General features: G+C 43.7%; 1 protein-coding gene across 1 annotated transcript in view; it reads right to left on the reverse strand.

Annotated features, from left to right (window-relative positions):
• Positions 1-24357, reverse strand: part of LOC124618973 (putative inorganic phosphate cotransporter) — a 165792-nt gene that overhangs the window by 70982 nt on the left and 70453 nt on the right. The gene's annotated exons all lie outside the window — the stretch shown is intronic.

The following is a 24357-nucleotide window of genomic DNA, read 5'->3' on the forward strand; positions in this document are numbered from 1 at the left end:
ATCCCATCCTCATCTATGCAAATCCCAGAACGTCATGCACTCTGTCTCACTTTACCGTATCCTACTGTCCTTCCCTGAACCAGCTCATCAATTTGTTCATCTTCGTCAATCTTTTGTCTCCTGTGAAATCTAATCACAAACGCCACTGTATTACTCGTACTTGAGAACTATTGCCTGCTCTTGCATCTCATTTACAAAGTCTTATCTTCCTTCCTTACAACCTCATACACTCCTTGTCCTTTCCTAGAGTAATTTCAACCAACTACCCTTCTAGGCCATGAAATCGTTTCCGAAATCGATCCATCCTCTTTACTATAATCTTTCTTCTCTTTGAGATGAAGGCTCGACCCCACCCTCTCTCTGCATAGATGTTAAGTTATAAAAAAACCAGATGGTACTTTGAGACACAGTGTTCACCGAAAGCCGACACACAGAGATTGCTATCTGCATCCTAAGAGTTGTCATCCACCACACCAATGCAGTGGCGTCCTTAGGACTTTGGTTCAACAATGGCTCTGAGCACTATGGGACTTAACAGCTATGGTCATCAGTCCCCTAGAACTTAGAACTACGTAAACCTAACTAACCTAAGGACAGCACACAACACCCAGCCATCACGAGGCAGAGAAAATCCCTGACCCCGCCGGGAATCGAACCCGGGAACCCGGGCGTGGGAAGCGAGAACGCTACCACACGACCACGAGATGCGGGCCCTTAGGACTCTGGTACGGAGAGCATATGCCATTTCCGACGCAGACAGCTTAACCCAAGATCTTGAGCATTTGATGGCTGTTTTTAAGGAAAATGGATACACCGAGAAGCAGATTCGTCGGGCTATGGAGTTTGGACCATCTCCGGAGGTGTATGAAGAGGAACATAGATCTGTGGCCTTTCTCCTTATACTGGAGGCTTATCGTTTAAGATTGGACGAAGTTTAAGGAATTTTAACATTAAGAGTGTGTTCGGTCCACCTTCTAAGATTAGGGCTCTGTTCGGCTCTGTGAAAGATGATTTGGGGCTTAGGAAACCCGGTGTGCACAAAATTCCGGGTCAATGTGGGAAAGCTTACATTGGCCGTTCGATTCGCACAGTGTGGAACACCGCCGTCATACGAGGCTACAACAGCCGGAAAAATCGGCAGTAGCAGAACACTGCCTAAATGAGGGACATAGTATGAAATTTGATGAAACTGTGGTAGTTGCCAACATTTCCGGTTTTTGGAATAGTGTCTATAAAGAGGCGATTGAAATTAGGTTGGCTGATAATTTAATCAACAGAGACAATGGGTTTCTTCTTAGCAAGACATGGAATCCTGTATTACCTCGCATCAAAACTGAACGTTTTTCGGTGCGGCCTTGATTGCGATATATCGTTGCCAGCAGTGTTTCACTAAGGGCGGCGCCACCTCCCTGTCTTGGAAGGCAGAAACCGTGATGGGCGGCGCATGCGCCGTGTACTAAACGGTGGCCTATGTAGGACGTCGAATTGCAACCTGGCGTCAGTTCTCAGCGGGACTCATCAGCAGAAGCAGCATTTTCCTGAAGATCGCGACCAGTTGGATCGCCGAAATATCGAATCAAGTTGATTTTAGGATCCGGCAGCAAACCCGAAGATACTTTCATGTTAGGTTATACTCTCCTGTTACCACATATACCCCATCTCTTGGCCTTTCCCATTAGTCATCCTACATCCTTACTTCATAATTATCAATCCATCTCTGGTCCCATCTCCATCCCAATTCTTTATCCATAAAATTTTACCAGAGCTTCCGCCACCATCGTCCTTACAGGATTCAGAATCACCAACAGCTCATCTAGCGTCATACAATCGTTTTCACTCTTATCAATGTCGTTTTAATTGTTTCATCCAACTTCTGAAGAGTAAAACTGTGGTCACTGCCAGGTCACCCCTACTTTGGATAACATAAAAACAAATACAAAAATGTGTCGGTAAGTTGCTTCAGCAAGTTCGCTGCAAATGCAAAAGCATATGTAAAGATAGTAACTAAATGAGGAGACCCATAGACATGTGGCAGCATCACGTATGCCCCCTCTGTAACAGTGCACAGTAAAATCTCGCGCACATGCTAGAAAATGAAATGAGAGGAACCGAAGGATATAAAGGGAGATACCGCTCACCTCTACTACCAGTTTAATATCCTAAGGGACACTACACTACCGACTTCGTTACATGAGCGGTCGCAGAAAGCTGCAATCATTCGCTAAGACAGATTTTTTTGTATTCTTTGTTTACATTACTGCTTTAGTGAGCGGTTGGCAGTGCCCAAGTTACCTCAACAAATAATTATGTGGGATGAAACAGCGATGAATTCATGGCGTAGGTAATGATTGCGATATTAATTCTTCCCATTCTATGCAAATAGCGACTTTTAATTGTTGTAATTTTTATTATAATTTGGATGGTTATTGATGTTAGACTGTTATTGTTATTCGTAATGTGTCTATGCTATCATTGGCCTTCCCAGAAAGTTGTTTATAAAATACTGTCTATTTTATAAGTGGCGTGGTGTGGTTTGTTCATTTTGATCAATGAATAAAACTAGGGTCTTTGCATGTCCTTGTAAAAAAAATTCCTTTTCTTTTAACTAGGGTGTTATTTCTCTCCTCGTGGAGTTTGACGCTGGAGCACAAGTAAGTTCCTTATTGCGGTAAAGGGCGTTATCCAAAACGAGGACAGGGTGAGATGAAATGAAATGTCGTGTGGCGAGGGCCTCCCGGCGGATAGACCTGATCGCCTGGTGAAAGTCTTTTGAGGTGAGGCCACTTCAGCGACTTAAGCGTCGTTGAGGATGAAATGATGATGATGAAGACGACACGCCCAGTCTCTGAGCGGAGAACATCTCCGATCCAGCCGGGAATCGAATCCGGACAACCCGGCATAAAAAGCAGGCGCGCTGTCCACGCAGCTACTGTGGTGGACTAGAGTGAGAGAATAGAAGAAGTATCAATCTCTCCCTGAGCCATTTTTGTTAATTTGTCAAGCCCTTGTCGCGATAATCGCCTGTTTTCTGGCCACATTCAAACCTTACATAGGTATTCGGTACGAAACCGTCCTCCCCGCTAGCATGGACGATGATAATTCTCCTTTCCTTCGAAACAGGTTTTAACAGATCCTATAGTGAACTGTCAGTCTATTCGTACGAGGCTGTGTGAAAAGTGTGAACATACACTATGTGATCAAAAGTATCCGAAAACCTAGCCGAAAATGACTTACAACTTCGTGGCGCCCTGCATCGGTAATGCTGGAATTCAATATGGTGTTGGCCCACCCTTAGCCTTGGTGACAGTTTCCACTCTCGCGAGGCATACGTTCAATCACGTGCTGGAAGGTTTCTTGGGGAATGACAGCCCGTTATTCTCCGAGTGCTGCGCAGGTATCGATGTCGGTCCGTGAGGCCTGGCACGAAGTCGGAGTTCCAAAACATCCCAAACGTGTTCTATAGGATTCACGTCAGGACTCAGTGCAGGCCAATGTTATTGTCGTGTAACCACTCCGCCACAGGCCGTGCATTATGAACAGGTGCTCGATCGTGTTGAAAGATGCAATCGCCGTCCTCAATTGCTCCTCAACAGTGGGAAGCAAGAAGGCGCTTAAAACGTCAATGTAGGCCTATGCCGTGATAGAGTCAGGCAAGAAAACAAGGGGTGCAAGCCCCCTCCATGACATCACCACCTCCGAGTTTTACTGTTGGCACCACACACGCTGGTAGACAACGTTCACCGGGCATTCGCCATACCTACATCCTGCCATCGGATCGCCACATTGTGTACCGTGATTCGTCACTCCACACAACGTTTTTCCACTGTTCAATCGTCCAATGTCTACGCTCCTTAAACCAAGCGAGGCGTCGTCAGCCATGTACCGGCGTGATGTGTGGCTTGTGAGCAGCCGCTCGATCATGAAATCCAAGTTTTGTAAGTTTTCTTACCTCCCACCTAACTGTCATAGTACTTGCGGTAGAGCCTGATGCAGTTTAGAATTCCTGTGTGATGGTCTGGATAGATGTCTGCCTATTACACATTACGGCCCTCTTCAACTGTCGGCAGTCTCTGTCAGTCAACAGATGAGGTCCGCCTGTACGCTTTTGTGCTGTTCTGCTCTCTCACGATATCTAACGGCTACTGATGTCGCTGATATGGAGTACCAAGCAGTAGGTGGCAGCACAACGCACCCAATATGAAAAAGTATGTTTTTGGGGGTGTCCGGATAGTTTTGGTCACATATTGTGTGTCTTTTCCTTGTAGACAATTTGGACGACACACACGTCTGTACTGTCTGAGACTTTTTAGGTAAGTAATTCTTTTTGTACAGATACTACTTTGTGCTGCATAAATTTTCGGTTATCTGTCCTTTCTTTTTCCTGTATCCTAGAGTGAAAAGAATGTTACAAAGTTTGTTTATACATCCTTCAAAATTTGTTGAACTCTGTACCTTTTTATGAACTTTCTTTAAAATGTGTCTCTCTTGCCTGTAATGTAGAAATTATTCACCACGCGGCATTGCTCATCAAAACTGTTTGTACTGGCCTTCCAAGATCTTCTGGACTGCCTCTTATGAGACGTTGAAAATGTCGGGGATTCACATACCTAGATTCTTTCCAGTTCTATCTCGATTCGCCAAACACTATTTGCTTCGGCCACTCGTTTCAATGTGGATTGTAGTTTCAACGGAGCACCTGGCACAGCTCCTGTGTTCATAGCTGGTAGACGTTTGCAGCTACTCCGCCTATCTGGCTATGAAGAACTTTGCCCTTTAACTTGCCTTGCACTTGTGGCATTTTCAACTGGAAAAGTGTTCTCTAAGAGTATTTACTGATGGAATGCTCTGCCATACTCGATGACAACGTTGTCGATGTCGATGTCGTTGTCGATCGATTGACGAGAAGAACACGGCAGTTCCCTAACTGGATTTCCCATAAACCTCTCTCAGTGGAAGAGGAGACAAAATAAGCGAGCACAAGTCTCGGCCTGTCTGTAGATACTCGACTGTTCCTGACAAAACATTGGTCAAAGTTTTCGACGTAATTTCCATGCTTTTAGGTGAGAGGGGGGGGGGGGGAGGGGGGGAGAATCGGCCTGTCTGTAGATACTCGACTGTTCCTGACAAAACATTGGTCAAAGTTTTCGACGTAATTTCCATGCTTTTAGGTGAAAGGGGGGGGGGGGAGGGGGGGAGGGGGGGGGGGGAGAAGTAGTCTCAGCCGAAATGGCGGCACAGTAGCTAGCGTCATGGTCTCTCACATTTGCGTCCAGTGTTCGTAATCCGATCACTCTTTTAATTTAATTTAATTTTTTTCACTTATCTACCTATATCCGTAGAATGTTACTCACGAATATTTCTTATCAAGTTAAGGAATACAAGGACATTATATTAATTTTAAAATTACCACTGGGTTTCACAAGAAATGTCATGCGTTTCTTATATAATATATGCGTCTATGGTATTTTCCGGGGTTGCAGTCTCTTTAAATTCTCATATTCTTATGTACTTATTTCTACCGGCCACACAAAGCACAGCCGGTCTTTGGCCTCACTCATTTCAGCCTTCCTTATTTTCCTGTCAGCTGTATCTTCGTCTCCCAGACCCAGTATCTTCAAGTTTCCTATGGTGTTATCCTTACATCTCATTCTCGGTCGTCCTAGTGGTCTCGTTCCTTCGGCTCCTCCATCCGTCACTGTCTTTATTACCCTGTTCCCCCTTCTCCTCCTCACATGTCCGTACTACCCGAGACTTTTAGTTTAAAAAAAAAAGTTCAAACGTGTGTGAAATCTTATGGGACTTAACTGTTAAGGTCATCAGTCCCTAAGATTACACACTGCTTAACCTAAATCATCCTAAGGACAAAACACACACATACACCCATGCTCGAGGATGACTCGAACCTCCGCCGGGACCAGCCACACCGTTTAGTTTTCACTCTGTTACGGTGTCACTTAGAGGGTATAAGTGTCTGAGTTTCTTGTTTTTACTTATTCTCCACTGTTCGTATTCTTTCACTGGTCCATGTATTTTCTCAGTGCTTTTTTTAGAGTGATAAGTCATTTTATTTATTTATTTATTTTGTTTTTCAGAGTCCAAGTCTAGCTTGCGTAGCAAACTATTGCTTTGATGATGGTCGGATACATTCTTTTTTTTGTCTGTCTGGATAATAACTTAGATCTTATGATGTTATGTATAGCTCCTAGACATCTGCCCCCGGCATGAATTCTCGCTACAATGTCTTGTTTTATAAGGTTTTGTTGTTTGATGTTTACACCGATGTAAGTGAATGTGTTTATCTTCTGTATTGTTGGGATTGTTGTTCAATGGTTTGGTCCTAACTGAGCCCTTCTTCCTATTACCATGAACTTTGTTTTAGTTTCATTTATACTTAGGCCTACTTTCTTACAAGGGAACCTCCCCATCGCACCCCCCTCAGATTTAGTTATAAGTTGGTACAGTGGATAGGCCTAGAAAAACTGAACACATATCAATCGAGAAAACAGGAAGAAGTTGTGTGGAACTATGAAAAAAAAAGCAAAATATACAAACTGAGTAGTCCATGCGCAACATAAGCAACATCAAGGATAGTGTGAGCTCAGGAGCGCCGTGGTCCCGCGGTTAGCTTGAGCAGCTGCGGAACGAGACATCCTTGGTTCAAGCATTCCCTCGAGTGAAAAATTTAATTTTTTATTTTCAGCCAATTATTATCCCCTTGACAGCTATACAGGACAGAAGGATCAGGCACTGTACAATTTTAGTGTGGGAGAAGACGTGATTACCATTCCTCCAGGGTGTACACCTCTTGTGCTACCGTTAGATCTGTTTGGTTTTCGGCAAGTGAAATACTTTATGAAAAGATTCTATGATTTTTCGAAGCTGCACAGGTACACAGAGCAGTATTGTTTACGTGATCGTGTGTCAATTATCAAAGTTCAGGCACTCACAAATAATCAACTTCGCTCTCCAAAATTCCAGGATATGTTCAGATTTGCTTGGACATACGCAGGATTTGACGGTCTACACTCGGAAAAAAATTGAAAACATTAAAAACATATGTTTTGACAGAGCACAGGGAAAACTGTGCGACTGTGAACTGTTGTATTCATTTGGGATTAATTCTCACATCCACAAGGAAACCTAAATCTGGCAATGTAGAAGAATCTTTTTACCCATTTGCCAAGTGTACAAGTTAGGTGGGTCGACAACATATTCCTGTCATATGACGCACATGCCCTCACCAGTGTCGTATAGAATATATCAGACGTGTTTTCCTGTGGAGGAATCGGCTGACCTATGACCTTGCGATCAAATGTTTTCGGTTCCCATTGGAGAGGCACGTCCTTTCGTCTACTAATAGCACGGTTTTGCGGTGCGGTCGCAAAACACAGACACTAAACTTATTACAGTGAACAGAGACGTCAATGAACGAACGGACAGATCATAACTTCGCGAAAATAAAATTTTTACTCGAAGGAAGACTTGAACCTACGACCTCTCATTCTGCAGCTGCTGACGCAAACCACGGGACCACGGCGCTCCTGAGCGGAGGCTGTCCTTGATGTTGCTTATGTTGCGCATGGACTACTCAGTTTGTATATTTTGCTTATTTTTTTCGTAGTTCCACACAACTTCTTCCTGTTTTCTCGATTGATCTGTGTTCAGTTTTTCAAGGCCTATCCACTGTGCCAACTCATAACTAAATCTGAGGGGGGTGCGATGAGGAGGTTCCCTTGTTAGCAGCTTCCATTCTTATATTTCATTCTTATATCATTCGTATATTTTATTCTAATGTTTATTCTTCAGCAAGATTTGGTGCTTCCCCTTGGAAAAATGTGTTCAAATGTGTGTGAATTCCTAAGGGACCAAACTGCTGATGTCATCTGTCCCTAGACACACACCACTTAAACTAACTTATGCTAAGAACATTTATTTATTTCATTAACAGTCCAGAGTAACCACCGCCTTGAAATGTAAGGTTGGTCGGATGCTTCTGAATCTAATAGCAAAGACATCTCATTGTTACAATCTTATTGGTATACAGTTGTTAATGTTTTTTTTAATACTATAAAGAACATAATATATAAAGATTTCTATGAGGTTACAGCGAACTGAATGCTTAACATTTGTAAAATGGTTCCATATAATTTGTTACTACCTAGTTGATGAGAATATAATGTATATAATGCCAATGTCAAAGAAAAATAAGAAGAAAATATAACACAATGAGCGTGGTGAAAGTAATTCTTAGTATGTAGAGGGAAGAGATATGCTATATTTCGATGTGTAATACAGTCTAAGTAGCATGTTGGTTAATAATGGCCTGTTTCTACCTATTTCAGATGAGAAGGTGTCGGTACAACCTCGATGTATTCTCATCTGAAATGGCTTGTGCTAATGTATGGTCCGCAGCTCGTGGTCGTGCGGTAGCGTTCTCGCTTCCCGCGCTCGGGTTCCCGGGTTCGATTCCCGGCGGGGTCAGGGATTTTCTCTGCCTCGTGATGACTGGGCGTTGTGTGATGTCCTTAGGTTAGTTAGGTTTAAATAGTTCTAAGTTCTAGGGGACTGATGACCATAGATGTTAAGTCCCATAATGCTCAGAGCCATTTTTTGCTAATGTATGTTTACACAGATTATACAGATTAAATGCTGATTGAGCACTTCAGGCATGGAATCATGAATTTTAGCTTTACTTAAGTAACTCACTTATGTTTGCAACTTGTTAGTAGAAATAGAATATAGTTCATTGCTACTTGAATGCATTATTCCTTAAATAACTTAATACAATTCTGATGTATAAAATTCATTGATTGTAGCTTTGAACAGAGAATATACTTCTGTCTGCACACAATAAGACGAGCAATACATTACTGCTTGTGTGCAGTATACTTTAGACACTATGCAGGTTGTCATTGGGGAGAAGGATCCTCGGAATGAAAGTTCTTCGAGCCTTCTCCTCCCAAGCGACGTTACCTTATTACTACAATCTTACTAAGTGGTGCCAGTGTTTATTTGTTTTATGATTGCTGTGTTGTTTGTGACTATGTTGTGGCATGCAGTGTCATGCATTGTTGGTTTTGGCCCCTTACATGTTGAGTCATGTTCACTTAGTGTTCCTTCCTCGGTTTCAGAATCTGTGGTCGTGTTTGTGTCCTACCATGTGGTTTGTTGTGTTGTATGTGCTTGTCTACGCCTCCTTCCATATGGGTTTTGGCGCTTGTTTCTTCGTGCTGAGTGTTCGGTACAATGTCGGCTACGCTATTTATTGTGTTCCAGTCATCGGGATTACGTATCATTCTGGCGATATCATTGTCGTTCTGTATAGGTCTCACTTGTGCTAGCGTGTTGCACAGCAGTGTGACATGTTCTGGTGTATTTCTCCGCATACGCATACTTCATCGTTAGTGAGTCCCATACGGTTTAAATGTACCGGATACAGCCCGTGGCCTGTCAGGAAATGGACCATCCCCCAGCTTGGGTCGACATGTTTCAGTTGTAGTCTTTCGTGTAAATCAGGAAAGAACAACACACACACCCATGCCTGAAGGTGGACTCGAACCTCCGGCGGGAGAAGCTGCGAAATCCGTGCATGGTCCCTCAAACCACGCGGCCACCTCGCGCGGCTCCCTTGGATGATACCGTTCATGGAAACAATCGAAACATAGAAATTGTGAATACCACGAGCATCGCCCGAAAGCAGGTTTGCCACAGTGACATTTCTTCGTGTGAATCTCACTTGGGAAAGAAATCTCATTAACACTTCTGAAGATTTCACGCACTGACAATAATTTCGAGGCAAATCACGTGTAACGCATCACTTTACCGAGATCTGGCGCTGCTATTGGTTATAAATCAAGATACACTACAGGAATTTCATCGCAAACGTTTCAAATAATTTTGTAACTCATTTTTTTTTAATTTATTCACCGGACATGAAATTTATAGACAAATAAGGACCCCTTTATTTTTGTATGTACTGGAAAATATTCCTGTATTGTTCTTTAATGGACACGGGTAGATCAATCGAAAACAAAAATAACAATAATAACCGCATTTTGAAAACAGGGCGCAGAAGTGTGAAACCGCGACGTTAGCCACTGTGCCACTGCTTCGACTGAACTTTTTGCTCTCTAAAAGACTCATGAGGTACTTGGAAAACTTTGACCGTCGTTCTCTCAGCGACGGTCGAGTATCTACCGATAAGGCGCCACACGTGTTAGCTTATTTTGTCCGCTCTTCCACTGAGCGAAGTTTCTGGGAAATCAGGTTATGGCGCTTGCCGTGTTCTGCTCGTGAGCGGGTTCTGCTGTGAAACTGTTTACGGTGTTCATGTCTGTTTGCATTAACTGCAATTCACCTTCGAGATCCCGTCATCGTCTGCACTGACTAAAACGTAAGGCGAATCTTGTCAGGCAGTTGTCAAGCAGGAGTTTTGAAGACTGTATTGCAACGGCCTCGTCCCGCACGGAATCCCCGTGGCTTGACTACAACACTTAATGACGGAATCCCGCTTTTCCTGGTACTGCGGCCCGGGGGACTTTCCGATGACGCTGCGGAATAAATTGGAGTTTCCGCATAGTGCACTCCATCCGGTTGTCTTCGGCAATATCGTAGTAGGCGACGAGCATTCGCAGGCGTTCCGGAGCAAACGGAGTAGACAATGTGGTCATCTGACCGGAGCAGAGGCGGCCATTAGAGATGGGCAAAACTGTTCTTTTCAGAGATTGGATCAGAACTGTTCACTCCCTGAAGTGAACTAGCTCTTTTTCATGACTCACCACTCATTCACAATAGAAAATAAATGGAAGGCACATTGCTCTTTAAACTTGGTTTATTCCAGTACTATACCTGTATTTTGATCTTATTTGATCCTATTTTGAAGTAACACAGATAATGAGTAAGAATTTTGTATTGTTTATTGAAATTTCCACAATATGACAAAGTTTTTGATTATTGATTTATTTTGCACTATCGTGTTTTTTTGGGTGATCGGAAAATGTTGTAACTTGAGATTTACATTAACAATATATCTGGCTATAATGTATTAAAATTTCATTAACCTCATACAAATACATCGCAAGCCATATATTTTTAAGTGAACGTTTCCTTCCGAAGACGCCTAAAATCGCAAAATCTGTACTACAATAAGAAAAGTATATACATTTGACTGTAAGACCAAAGTGCTGCATATAGTCTTATGCAGAACAAAACAAGGAAAATATTGGTGTATCACATTGTGCGATACGTTTATCGGTTCGCTCGTAATTAAAGCGTAAATTCGAGTGTCCATAATAAAAAATCCTATATTAAGAGGAGTCGTCAGGAACCTAATCTGATCAGTTTAAACAAATAAAAATAAAATAAAAACAAATGATGTTTACATAACATAATTATGTAATATATGTACTACAAAGAACAATACCCAGTAGACGAACTCCAGTGCAGAGGCGCTGAGTCAAGCAGGTCGAGCCGCGAGCTGTATTACTGCGTGGGCTAAGACCGTAGAGACCAGAGTGACACCTGAGTTGCTTTGCTCAACGCTCTGGCTAGAGTCGAGAACGGTGGGGTGAGCGTTGAGCGGTCGAGTTCCGAGGGTGGGGGGAGCGGTGAACGGCCACCAGTCACCCGCTCGGAGACAAATCGTGTTCTCTTGCGAGCAGGTTGTTGCAAGTAGTTCTTATGTTTTCCGCTAGGAAGCTCTCTGTCCTGTTGCTCGCAACAACTGCCTAGAGTGCAGGATGTGCGACTGAAACGATCGCCGACGGAGTGCGATGCTAAGTTAAGGTGCGCCAGACACTGCACTCGGCAGAGGAAGCACAGAGACGTTACGGCATATGTGAAACACAAAATCCAATGGGGCACTGCACAATGCAGGCAGCCAAGGCAGAAGCAGGGCAGAGGCCGGCGCTGGCTGTGTTGTGTGGCGTGCACGGTGCTCTGACCAGCAGAGGCCCCGCTGATCTGCTCCGACTCTCTCTCTCTCTCTCTCTCTCTCTCTCTCTCTCTCTGCTGTGGGAAACTTTTGGAGCTACCGTTCTTTTTTTCTGAATCACTGATTGTTCACTCCTTTGAAAGATTCAACTCTATGAATCAGTTCAGGAGCGGATCCCCCATCTCTAGCGGCCATCGGATGTGGAGTTACCGAGTAATGCGTTCCGGAATGGTGTTAGTCGACAAAAGTGGGAATATTTGCGCTCATGCTAATAAGATTCTAATATCAGAATACATTGTGTTTACAGGGTGACAATTATTGAACTATGTGAAATAAAATCGTCATAACCTCTGAACAGTTTGCGTTATGGCGTTCAAACTGCACGGTTGGCCGCAGGGCATGATGGAAATTAGTATGTGCATCCATGGTTTGGTTTAGCGACGAAGCCCACTTTTATTTGGATGGGTTCGTCAATAAGCAAAATTGGGGTATCTGGGGGACTGAGAACCCACATTTCGCGATCGAGAAGTCTCTTCAGCCTCAACATGTGACTGTATGGTGTGGAATATCCAGTCACGGAATAATCGATGTGATATTTCTTGATGGCACGATGACTACCGAACGGTACGTGAAGGTTTTAGAAGATTGTTTCATCCTCGTTATCCAAAGTGACCCTGTTTTGACAAGATGTGGTTCATGCAAGACGAAGCTCGACCCCCATCGAAGCAGGAGAATGCTTGATGTCCGGGAGGGGCACTTTGGGGACAGTATTCTGGCTTTGGGGTGCCCAGAGGTCACTGGCATGGGCCTCGGTTGGCCGCCATATTCTCGGGATCTGCACATATGCGAATCTTTTGTGGGTGTATATTAAAGACAAGGTGTACAGCAATAACCTCAAAACCATTTCTGAGCTGCCGCGCGGGATTAGCCAAGCGGTCTGAGGCATTGCAGTCATGGACTGTGCGGCCAGTCCCGGCGGAGGTTCGAGTCCTCCCTCGGGCATGGGTGTGTGTGTTTGTCCTTAGGATACTTTAGGTTAAGTAGTGTGTAAGCTTAGGGACTGATGACCTTAGCAGTTAAGTCCCATAAGATTTCACACACACACACATTTCTGAGCTGAAAACAGCCATTCAGGAGGTCATCGACAGCATCGATGTTCCGACACTTCAGCGGGTGATGCAGAATTTGGCTATTCGTCTGCGCCACATCGTTGTCAATGATGGCAGGCATATCGAACATGTGACAACCTAAATCCAAATATCTATAGTGACGTTTACATGTTGAATAATGTTTGTGCACGCCATAGTTTGTAACTGATTTACGTTTTTTTTCATATAGTTCAGTAATTGTCGCCTTGTTGATAGGTACAAGCCATGCGCCTACGAACTCGAAAAAAGTGCCGCTGCTTCGTTTTATCGAATTCTTTCACTCGATACGACATTTTTCAGCTGATACTTACTGTCTAACTAGTACTTTATAAGAGGTATCGTGTTGTGGCCGCTTTCTCAGTTATATAGGGCGTAACTAAATTTGCTTAATAGACTTTGGGGACATATATATTAATGGCTTGCCATTCTGTATTCATGAAGAGGCAAAGTTAGTTCTCTTTGCTGATGATACAAGTATAGTAATCACACCTGACTAACAAGAATTAACTGATGAAATTGTCAATAACTTCTTTCAGAAAATTACTAAGTAGTTTCTTGTAAACGGACTCTCACTGAATTTTGATAAGACACAGTACATACAGTTCCGTACAGTAAATGGTATGAAGCCATTAATAAATATAGACCTTAATCAGAAGCATATAGCTAAGGTAGAATATTCAAAAATTTTAGGTGTGTCCATTGATGAGAGATTAAATTGGAAGAAACACATTGATGATCTGCTGAAACGTTTGAGTTCAGCTACTTATGCAATAAGGGCCATTGCAAATTTTTGTGATAAACGTCTTAGTAAATTAGCTTACTACGCCTATTTTCACTCATTGCTTGCATATGGCATCATATTTTGGGGTAATTCATCACTGAGGAATAAAGTATTTATTGCACGAAAGCGTGTAATCAGAATAATAGCAGGAGTCCGCCCAAGATCATCCTGCAGACATTTATTTAAGAATCTAGGGATATTCACAGTATCTTCTCAGTATATATACTCTCTTATGAAATTTGTTATTAACAACCAAACCCAATTCAAAAGTAATAGTAGTATGCATAACTAAAATACTAGGAGAAAGGATGATCTTCACTATTCAAGATTAAATCTAACTTTGGCACAGAAAGGGGTGAATTATACTGCCACTAAAGCCTTTGGTCACTTACCAAATAGTATCAAAAGTCTGACAGATAACCAACAAGTATTTAAGAAGAAATTAGAAGAATTTCTGAATGACAACTCCTTCTACTCCATAGAGGAATTTTTAGATATAAATTAAGAAAAAAAAGAAAAAAACAAACAAAAAATTATTAAAAAAATTTTAAAAAACTAAAAAAGTTGTTATATTAACTTAATTATGTTGTTAAATTAACATAATTATGTCATGTATTGGAAAATTTGACTCGTTCCACATCATTACGAAATATCGTATTTATGATCCATGGAACTAGTATTAATGTAATCTAATCTAACAGTGGGGACAAAGACGGTTAAGTTTTACATAGGAACTCATGTCCGGAGATGTATCGTATGCCCACTACACAAAAGTACCACAACACACGTTGCCCTCTGACACCTGCTGCTTGTCATCTGCGTCCTCTTACAAGTAGGGCTCGACGCCATCGCAGATACGGTACCTCCCTACCATGTTCAAATACACACGATCACCAGTCCCTGGTCCTCCAGCATCCGCTGCAGACGTAATCCGCGCCAGTAGGTCCTCCTCGGATGCCACAGGGGTTTCATAAATCAAGGGTTTCACGTTACCCCCACACGTGTACTCTAGCGGATTCTGAGTCGGAACATCAGGTGATCGGTGAATGATATACGAAGTACCCTAGACAATGGCGCCGAAAACGCGGGAGAACTGGACGTGTTTTGTGGTATTTTGTCTGTATCGGGAATCGTTTCCGGATATGAGTTTCTATGTTACATTCAACGGTTTTGGTCCCAACTACAAGTCCTCAACGTCTGTAAAGGGAATTTAATTGCACAGTATAGAAATACAGAATGTGAACTCTTTCTCATTGTTTCCTGTTACCGGAGAGCTGTCTCGTAAGCAGTATGTGACTATACGCAAAATTGTACCAATGGTCTACTGCTTAAAAGTGCAGATAAATGGTTTAAGCGAGCCTGAAGACAGCACTGACAGCAAGTGTGACTGAGGTAGCAGAAGACGAGCTAGACAAGCAAACAGACCATAGATTTGGACAAACTGCAGACAATCAATTGGCTTCAATATTCTGCTTGCTTGACCCAAGATTCAAAAATATAGATTTTCAGGGTCCCAGTGCATGTATTACAACAATATCTACAACTAGGCGTCTAACAGCAACTAATCTTGCTGCTAGCGCTTGCAGCAGCAGGAACGAACGAGAACTACATCTACATCTGTATATATGCTCCCTAAGCCACCTTACGGTGTGTGGCGGAGAGCACTTTATGTACCAGTCTCACTTGCTCCTTTTCCTGTTCCAATCGCGTATGGTTTGTCTGAGGAACTATTTCCGGCAAGCCTCCGTGTGGGTTTGGATCTCTGTAATTTTATCTTGATAGCTTTTTCATGAGATAAACGCGGGAAGGAGCAGTATATTGGTTGTGAATCCTGACTTTTTCCTGGGGTATACCACCTTCTAATAACTCACGGGAATACAGCCGGGTGACTTCGTCAACAACCGCCGATATTTCGACAGGTGCACACCTGTCATTTTCAAAGTAAACCTGCTAGTTTTGCCTTGAAAAAGACAGGGTGTACACCTGTCGAAATATCAGCGGTTGCCGACGACGTCACCCGACTGCAATGTATTGGTTGACTATTCCAGTAACGTACGCTCTCGGAACTTTAATAGTAGACCATACCGCGATAAAGAACGCCTCACTTGCAGGGTCTGCCACTAGAATCGACTGAGCATCTGCGTGACACTTTCGCACTTACCAAATGAATCTGTATGAAACCTGCTGCTGTTCTTTAGATCTTCTCTATTTCCTCTATCATTCCTATCTAGTACAGAACCCATATTGATGACAATATTCAAATGTTGGTCGAACAAGTTTTTATAAGCTATTTCCTTTGCTGATGAATACATCTGCTGTGAACTTTTCCAACGAATCTCATGCTGGCACGTGTCTCACTCGCAATTAACCTTATGTCGGCGTTCCACTTCCAATCGCTCCCTACACATACTCCTATATGTTTTATGGAAATAACTGCTTCCAATGATTGTTCTGTAACCGCGACTTTCTATGTTTTCGCAATGCGTTACATTTGTTTATACTGAGGGTCAACTGCCACTCCCTGCACCAAGTGTCGGTCCTGTGCGGGTCTCCTGCATTGTACTACAGTTTTATAGCGTTGCGACTTCTCTGTATAAAACAGCATCATCCAGGAAAAGCCTTTTAACTTCCGGCGCTATATAATATGTCGTTTACACATGTTATGGAAAGTATTGGTGCTCTGTACATTTCTTTGCTAACAAGATCTACCTACAGATTGCAATAAGCAAATGAGAACACATTACTCTGTTACTGCGAAACCGCAGATCATCTAATGTAATATGCTTGCTGTTACACGCGACCTGGACTTATGAGACATCGCTAAAGGAATTGATGAGTACGTTGTCCCTTTATAGTAAGGCATGCTTCTGTCCGAAGTTTTAGGGAATCATGCACTGTCAGAAAATCTCCATGTTTGTCACAGAAGCGCTGGCAGGCACTGGTGACGCGTTCCTGTATTATTCGTACATTATTATAGGGCTTGCATACACTAAAGCTTTCAAATATCCACACAGCCAAAAACCCAATGGATTAAGATCGAGCGAACGGTTTGCCTAGCGTACTTGGCCTCCCCAACAATGGTAACCGATTGACCATTAAATATCTTTGTGAGATGTTGTTGGACATTTCGATGCAAATGGGCTGGTGCCCTTAGACACTACCAAACATGCTGACTGGTGCAAGCTATCGTCATCAGTTCCTATCAAACGAATTGCCTCTCCTGGTAGATGAAGTACCATCCAACCACGGTTGGAGATGTGGTTCATGCATAATTGAGCGACAGACCATTTTCTCCGAAATGTCTGAGAACACCTGACAGAGACATTTAATGGGCAATGGTTGGTCTGGGAGTTCCGTTAGGTCGGCCAGATCATTCCTCGCTATTTTAATACATTGGATTTTTGTTTTTGGGAACATTTGAAACCTTTGGCGTACACAAGCCTCGTGATGCTGCAGAAACACTACAGGAACGTGTCATCAGTGCCTGCCAGTCTATCGTTAACAAACCTAGAATTTTCCTTCCTTGCCAATGTGTGCTGTCGACATCGGCTTAACACCACAGACTAAGGAAACCGATCGCGAAGACTGCGTCATGTGATGCTGCAACTCCTCGCTAACATGACAGAAGTTACTACCTAGAAAGTGCTTACAAACCTCGTACGCCGTCTTTCTTGGAGTGTGCAGTTTAGTCTTTTCCCGTTGCCTGCATTAAAACACGTTCAAATACATCTTACAATGAAACCTTTCTCGAGCATCGACCATCAATTTCTTGAGCTGCGGCCCAGAGACATTTTCAGGCGTCGAATGTGGGGCATTTCGAATTATTCATGTATGAAAGAGGGTCATTCCGAAAATACATAGCAAAACTTCAGAGTCACTTTGTAAAGTAATTAATGATCTTCTTCTGCTTTGGTGACCCTTGCTCAAGCGCTTTTTGTGTTGTGAGCAAAACCGCAAATACTTCTTCATCGAGTTCGTCATCGTTTTCGTTCATATAATCCCGGACAGCAAACATTTAACGTCAGGCAGGTCACGCAGACTGCCATTTGATCCTCAAAACGCATGAATTCATCAAACATTACACTAGCTCCTAAGTCGGGAAGGAGGCGCAATGGAGGCCTATCGGGGAAATCCGAGTCTATTTATCCCTGTCATGTTGTTGAGCTGATTCTGTGGCTGCTCGATGAATTCGTGTTTCTTGAAACAATTCAAAATCATTCTCCAATGCTGCGAAAACTTACATTGGACCTCTGGCAATTTCCTGTGCTATCCAACGTTGGACCTCTGGCCATCTTCTGTGCTGTTCAGTATCATCGACACTGCTTCTTTTCGGTATAAAGTTTTAAAGTAAGCCTATAACCTTCGGTAGGTGTGCTTTTTCCATTGCACTGACTAAGTCATTTCAGAAAGCATTCTTCAACACACGGGTACTGCCCTTACCGGTTCCGCTTCCTCCCTGCGTGAGATACATAGTTTCATGTCTTTCATAGCACTGTTGACAAACCGCGCCTTGCGGCGCTAGATGATATACATTTACATCTACATCTATACTCTGCATACCGCTGTCAACTCCAAGTCAGGGGCACGTTCCATTGTACCACTTACTACGGTTTTTCCCCGTTCCATTCACCTATGTGGCGGATGAAGAATGATTAAATGCCTACGTGCGTGTTACGATTAATCTAATATTGTTCTTACCGTCCCTATGCGAGTGATATGTAGGGGGTTGCGATATTTGATTGGTGCATAAGTCTGTAGCGTTTGTCCATAAGCTTAATAAACACAACATATAAACCTATCAGAGACTTAAGTCATCAATAATATATTCTCCTTCACTATTTACAACAGAGTGCCAACGTTGGAGTAACTTTTCGATTCGGCAACTGTAGAAATCACGTGGTTTTGAGGTGGACTCCTCGAGCGGTGTTCGGAGCGCATTTTCGTGACCCACGGGGTAGCCGAGCGATCTGAGGCGCCTTGTCAAGGGCCGCGCGGCTCCCCCCGTCGGAGGTTTGAGTCCTTCCTCGGGCATGTGTGTGCGTGTTGTCCTTAGAATAAGTTAGATTAAGTAGTGTATAAGCTTAGGGACCGATGACCTCAGCAGTTTGGTCCCATAAGACCTTACCACCAATTTCCAAATTTTCCGCATTTTCATCAGGAGAGGAAGTTCCTTGAAGGTTTGAGAGGTGGCATGAGCCCCCTCTCATAGTTCTATCTTACGATTTTCCTCTCTAATTGCATGCAGTGAAAAGTCACTATTCCTTCACACGCGGACTTCCCACGCAGCGTCTCTCGTCACCCGGGTGGTCCGGTGACAGGCGGGCTCTGCTGATCTGGAAAGGGTTAAGCCGACGGGTGTGAGGAAGTCGAGTGAATGCTTTGCAGACGCTGACATTGTCAAAAGACACGCCCGGAGGGGTCTGAAGTAGCGGCTGGGCTAGAGGTTCCATTACTTCGCAGAAACTTAGCGAAAACACTTTCTGGCGGGCTACTAGCGAGGTGTGGGAATGACTTGTGTACCCAGGCAGTTGTGGCAGGAAAATTCCCGCGCTTTCTGCAAAATAGTAACTGTGATTGGCTTGCTCAGGGCATAGCTCCGTGATGTAGCAAAATCAGCGCAGAAATTGGCGCCAAGAATCTCCATTGGTGGAATGGTAGTGCTCCGGCAATAGAGTGGAATTTTCCGCCGGTTTTCGAGTTGCTGATTGGAACGTTTAACCATGGCCACTGTCGTGGGGGCGGGAATGTTGTGTGTTCGGCCTGTACGGGTGCTCTAGGTAGTCGGCTCTCGCCTTTCGGTCGAGGACGTCGAAGCAACCAGCCATCGCCTCCGGTACGCCAAATCGTGTTCTTGCAGTTAAGAAGACAGATTGGTAAGGTATGTCCGCAGCACCGGCAGACAGCGATTTTCCTAGGTGATAATCAGAGCTCAGCAGAGCGCGCCTGTTCGTCTTTTTCTAACTTTGTTCTGTCTTGGGTAGCAGCAATAAATGTTGGGTTGGCAATGTGTTTCCTCTTAAGATTTGAGTTGCAAGGAATTGGCTCCACATACCACTTCGTCATAATCCTCACAATCTAGTTTAGGGACAACTTCACATTCACAGCGTTTGTTTGAGTATCCAATTTGAGCCAATTTGATGTATTGTAAATGTTTCATGTGTTTTTGTTTATTATTTTGTGTTTAGTCTTAATAAATCATATTGTTATTTTGGACAGAACTTTCACTCTGTTAATCGGTAGAGCAACCCTATCATTCCTCACTATGTTAATGAAACCTTCGTTTATTTAACTTATTTATCAAATTAAATTATTGCAGGTGCCAAACTTTCTTCTACTCCACTGGCAGGGTTGATTAGAGTCAGTTCGCGTATTTTTTTTAATCCTTGTGCAACAGCAAAAGTCGGAGTTAGAATAGGGGGGGCTTAGAGCATCATTTACATATGTAGATTCTAGAAGAATTTAGTGTTAAATACACTGCTAGCCCCGCCACCTCGCAGGTTTTCCGATAGAGAGCGGAAAATGTGAAAATCTGACAGCGCAGTATCAGATGAATAAGGTAGGTATACAACGACTTTCTAACCCAACTCCTGTGCAGTGGTTTTTGTGAACAGAATGCAGGGGGGCGTTAGCGTGGAGTAGCATAACTTTACGCAGTCTTCCTGGTCGTTGTTCTTGGGCTGCATCTGCAAGACGTCTCAGTTGTTGACAATAAGTGCCGGCAGTGATTGTTACACCTCGGGGGAGCAATTCGTAGTGCACTACAATCTCACTGTTCCACTAGATACATAAAATTATTTTGGGGAAGTGCAGAGGTCTTTGTACGGGGAGATGGTGCTTTGCTTGGTCTCAAAAATCCCTTTCTTTTCCCTATGTTAGCATAAGGATACCATTTCTCGTCACCAACAACGATACAGGATAGGAATGGTCTGTGTTGTTCACGAGCCAATTGACTACGAGCAAGCAGAGATGCGCATATGACCACCCACAGATTCTTGCAATTTTGGCTTAGAGCATGATGTTCCCGATTTTTGAACCTTCACCACTACATGCAACTATCGCACGATGATGGAATGATAACAGTTCATCACATTTGCCAGTTCTTGAGTAGACCGACGTTTATGATTGTGGATTAATGCTTTTAAACGATCTTCATCAAATCCCAGAGACCTTTCTGAACGTAGAGAGTCACCAATGTCAGCATGAACCACCTTAAAACGAGAAAACAATAAACGGTGCAAATGTTTCTGGCTGCATCCGCTGCTATCACCCATCTACTGAATTCAAACAGAAAAATATGTCGGAAATGTTCCGATTTCTCCCTTTGGTACTTCATTTTCTACCATCCACAGCTCCACTCACTATTTCCAAATGACAAAATGACAATATGTTAACTCAAATAGCAGCAGTGAACTACAAATAAAAAATGATAATCGATAAATAGACCCATGGCAACCGTAATAACAACATGCAAAACAAAAACCTTACGAACTTGTCCACCAGCTTCATATATTCCTAGAGTCATCATTTAAAGCCGGTTCTTGAAACTCTGTATGTAGGATTTCCCGGGGTAGTTTCCGTCTGTCTTCAAAAGTCTGCCGGTTCAGTTTCTTCAACATTTCTGTGACAGTCTCCTACGGATCAAACAAACCTGTGACTCTTTGCGCTGCCCTTCTCTGCATACGTGCAATATCCCCCGTAAATTTTATTTGGTACAGGTCCCATACACTTAAACAATATTCTAAGATGGGTCGCACGAATGATTTGTATACTGATTGCACTTTCCCAGTATTCTACCAATAAACCGAAGTGTACCATCTGTTTTACCCACGACTGTGCCTATGTGCTGGTTCCATTTCATATTCCCACAAAGTTCCAGCTATCTGTAAGATTTGATCGATCCCAACCGTGAGTCACTGATATTGTGGTTATAGGTAGTTTCTTGTTGTGAAGAGCTCAATTTTATATTACAGAACATATGAAGCAAGTTCCCAATCTTTGGACTACTTTGAAATCTTATCAAGATCTGACTGAATATGGAGTATATGCAACTTCTTTCAAACCGTGCCTAATTATATATAGCTGCATCATCTGCAAAAAGTCTGAGGTTACTATTAATATTGTCTGCAAGGTCATTAAACACTCATGCTCATAAATTGAGGATAATTGCAGAATGTGGTGCCACACAGCGTGGCACTACACAAAACTGGTGCTAATAGCATAGGCATATAGAAAACACACACAACACAGAACTGTAAGTCCAAGGTATTTGTGATAAGTTGAGAAAACCGTCCCGAAACACATGTGCTACGAAATGACACTGTTTCCTGCGCATGTACCTCGACATCAATATGGGATATGATCACCATGCACTGGTACACAGGCCGCACAATGGGTTGGTATACTCTGGATCAGCTGGTCAAGCAGCTGCTGGGGTATAGCCTCCCACTCTTTCACCACTGCCTGTCGGAGCTCCTGAAGTGTCCTAGGGGTATGAAGACGTGCAGCGCTACGTCGACTGAGAGCATCCCAGACGTGCTCGATGGGATTTAAGTCTGGAGAACAGGCAGGCCACGCCATTCGCCTGATATCTTCTGCTTCAAGGTACTCCTCCACGATGGCAGCTCGGTGGGGCCGTGCGTTATCATCCATTAGGAGGAAGGTGGGACCCACTGCACCCCTGAAGAGGCGGACATACTTGTGCAAAATGACGTCCCGATACACCTGACCTGTTACAGTTTCTCTGTCAAAGGCGTGTATAGGTGTACGTGCACCAATCATAATTCCACCCCACACCATCAAACCACAACCTCCACGCAGGTCCCTTTCAAGGACATTAAGGGGTTGGTATCTGGTTCCGGGTTCACGCCAGATGAAAACCCGGCGAGAATCACTGTTCAGACTATACCTGGACTCGTCCGTGAACATAACCTGGGACCACTATTCCAATGACCATGTACTGTGTTCTTGACACCATGCTTACGGGCTCTCCTGTGACCAGGGATCAGTGGAACGCACCTCGCAGGTCTCCAGGCGAATAAACCATGTCTGTTCAGTCGTCTGTAGACTGTGTGTCTGGAGACCACTGTTCCAGCGGCTGCGTTAAGATCCCGAGCGAGGCTACCTGCAGTACTCCGTGGCCGTCTGCGGGCACTGATGGTGAGATATCGGTCTTCTTGTGGTGTTGTACACTGTGGACGTTCCGCACTGTAGCGCCTGGACACGTTTCCTGTCTGCTGGAATCGTTGCCATAATCTTGAAATCACACTTTGTGGCACACAGAAGGCCCGTGCTACGACCTGCTGTGTTTGACCAGCCTCCAGTCGCCCTAGTATTCTACCCCTCATAACGTTATCAATATGAGTTCTTTGATCCATTTTCAACACATATTCACCATTAGCACGCCTGAAAACTCCTGCACACTTACTCGCTGCACCGTACTCTGACATGCACCAACACATCTCTGCGTATGTGGACTGCTGCAAGCGCCACCGTGCGACGAGCACAGGTCAAATGTACCGCATGGTCATACCCCGAGGTGATTTAAACGATCAAACCGCCCACCAGAGCGTTGTTTCACTATGTATCAGCATTAACCGTAATTTATGAGCATGAGTGTACAACATGAACGGAAAGGGTCCCAACATACACTTCCCTGGGGCACACCCGAAGTTACTTCTACATCTGTTGATGACTCTCCATCCGATACAACTTGATGCGTCCTCTCTATCAACAACAGTAACCGTACATGTAGTTCAAATGCTTTTCGGGCATCAAGAATTACTGCACCTACGTGACTGACTTGATTCATAGCTTATAGTATGTCGCGGGAGAAATATGCGAGTTGTGTTTCACATGAACGATGTTCCTTGTCACTTCAGGCGATCTCTCTGCTGAGCTAATTAAGTTTTTCCTGTATTTCCAAGTAGACAAATTATGAAAGTAAGTGCTCGACATCTACCTCGTCAGGACGGCATAGACTGAGCTTATCGTGATTCTCAGAATGAACTTTCACTCTGGAGCGGGGTGCGCTGCTTTGAAACATTCTGGGAGATTAAAACTGTGTGCCGGTCTGAGACTCGAAATCATGAGCTTTGCCTTTCGCGGGCAAGTGCTCTATCGACTCATTTTCCTATCTCTCTAGCTATCTGTTTTTTCCGTCCTGTTTCTTCTTTAGGGAGATAAGTTCTGTACGGGCGTCGCATTACGTATCTCAAAGTATTAACAATGAAATCTTTACTCACTTTTTTTTAATGGATAGTGGCAATACCCTTACCGAACGCGCTAAGCTACCGTGCCGGCGCCAAGTGAGCTACCCACGCACCTATCAAGATCCGTCCTCACAGTTTTACTTCCGCCAGTACCTCATCTTCTACCTTCCAAAGGTCCCTGGTTCGAGTACCGGTCCGGCACACAGTTTTAATTCTCCAGGAAGTTTCATATCAGCTCACACTCTGTTGCAGAGTGAAAAATTCATCCTGGAAACAATCCTTCTGTCT

This window comes from Schistocerca americana, chromosome 1, assembly GCF_021461395.2.
Source record: "Schistocerca americana isolate TAMUIC-IGC-003095 chromosome 1, iqSchAmer2.1, whole genome shotgun sequence".
NCBI lineage: Eukaryota > Metazoa > Arthropoda > Insecta > Orthoptera > Acrididae > Schistocerca > Schistocerca americana.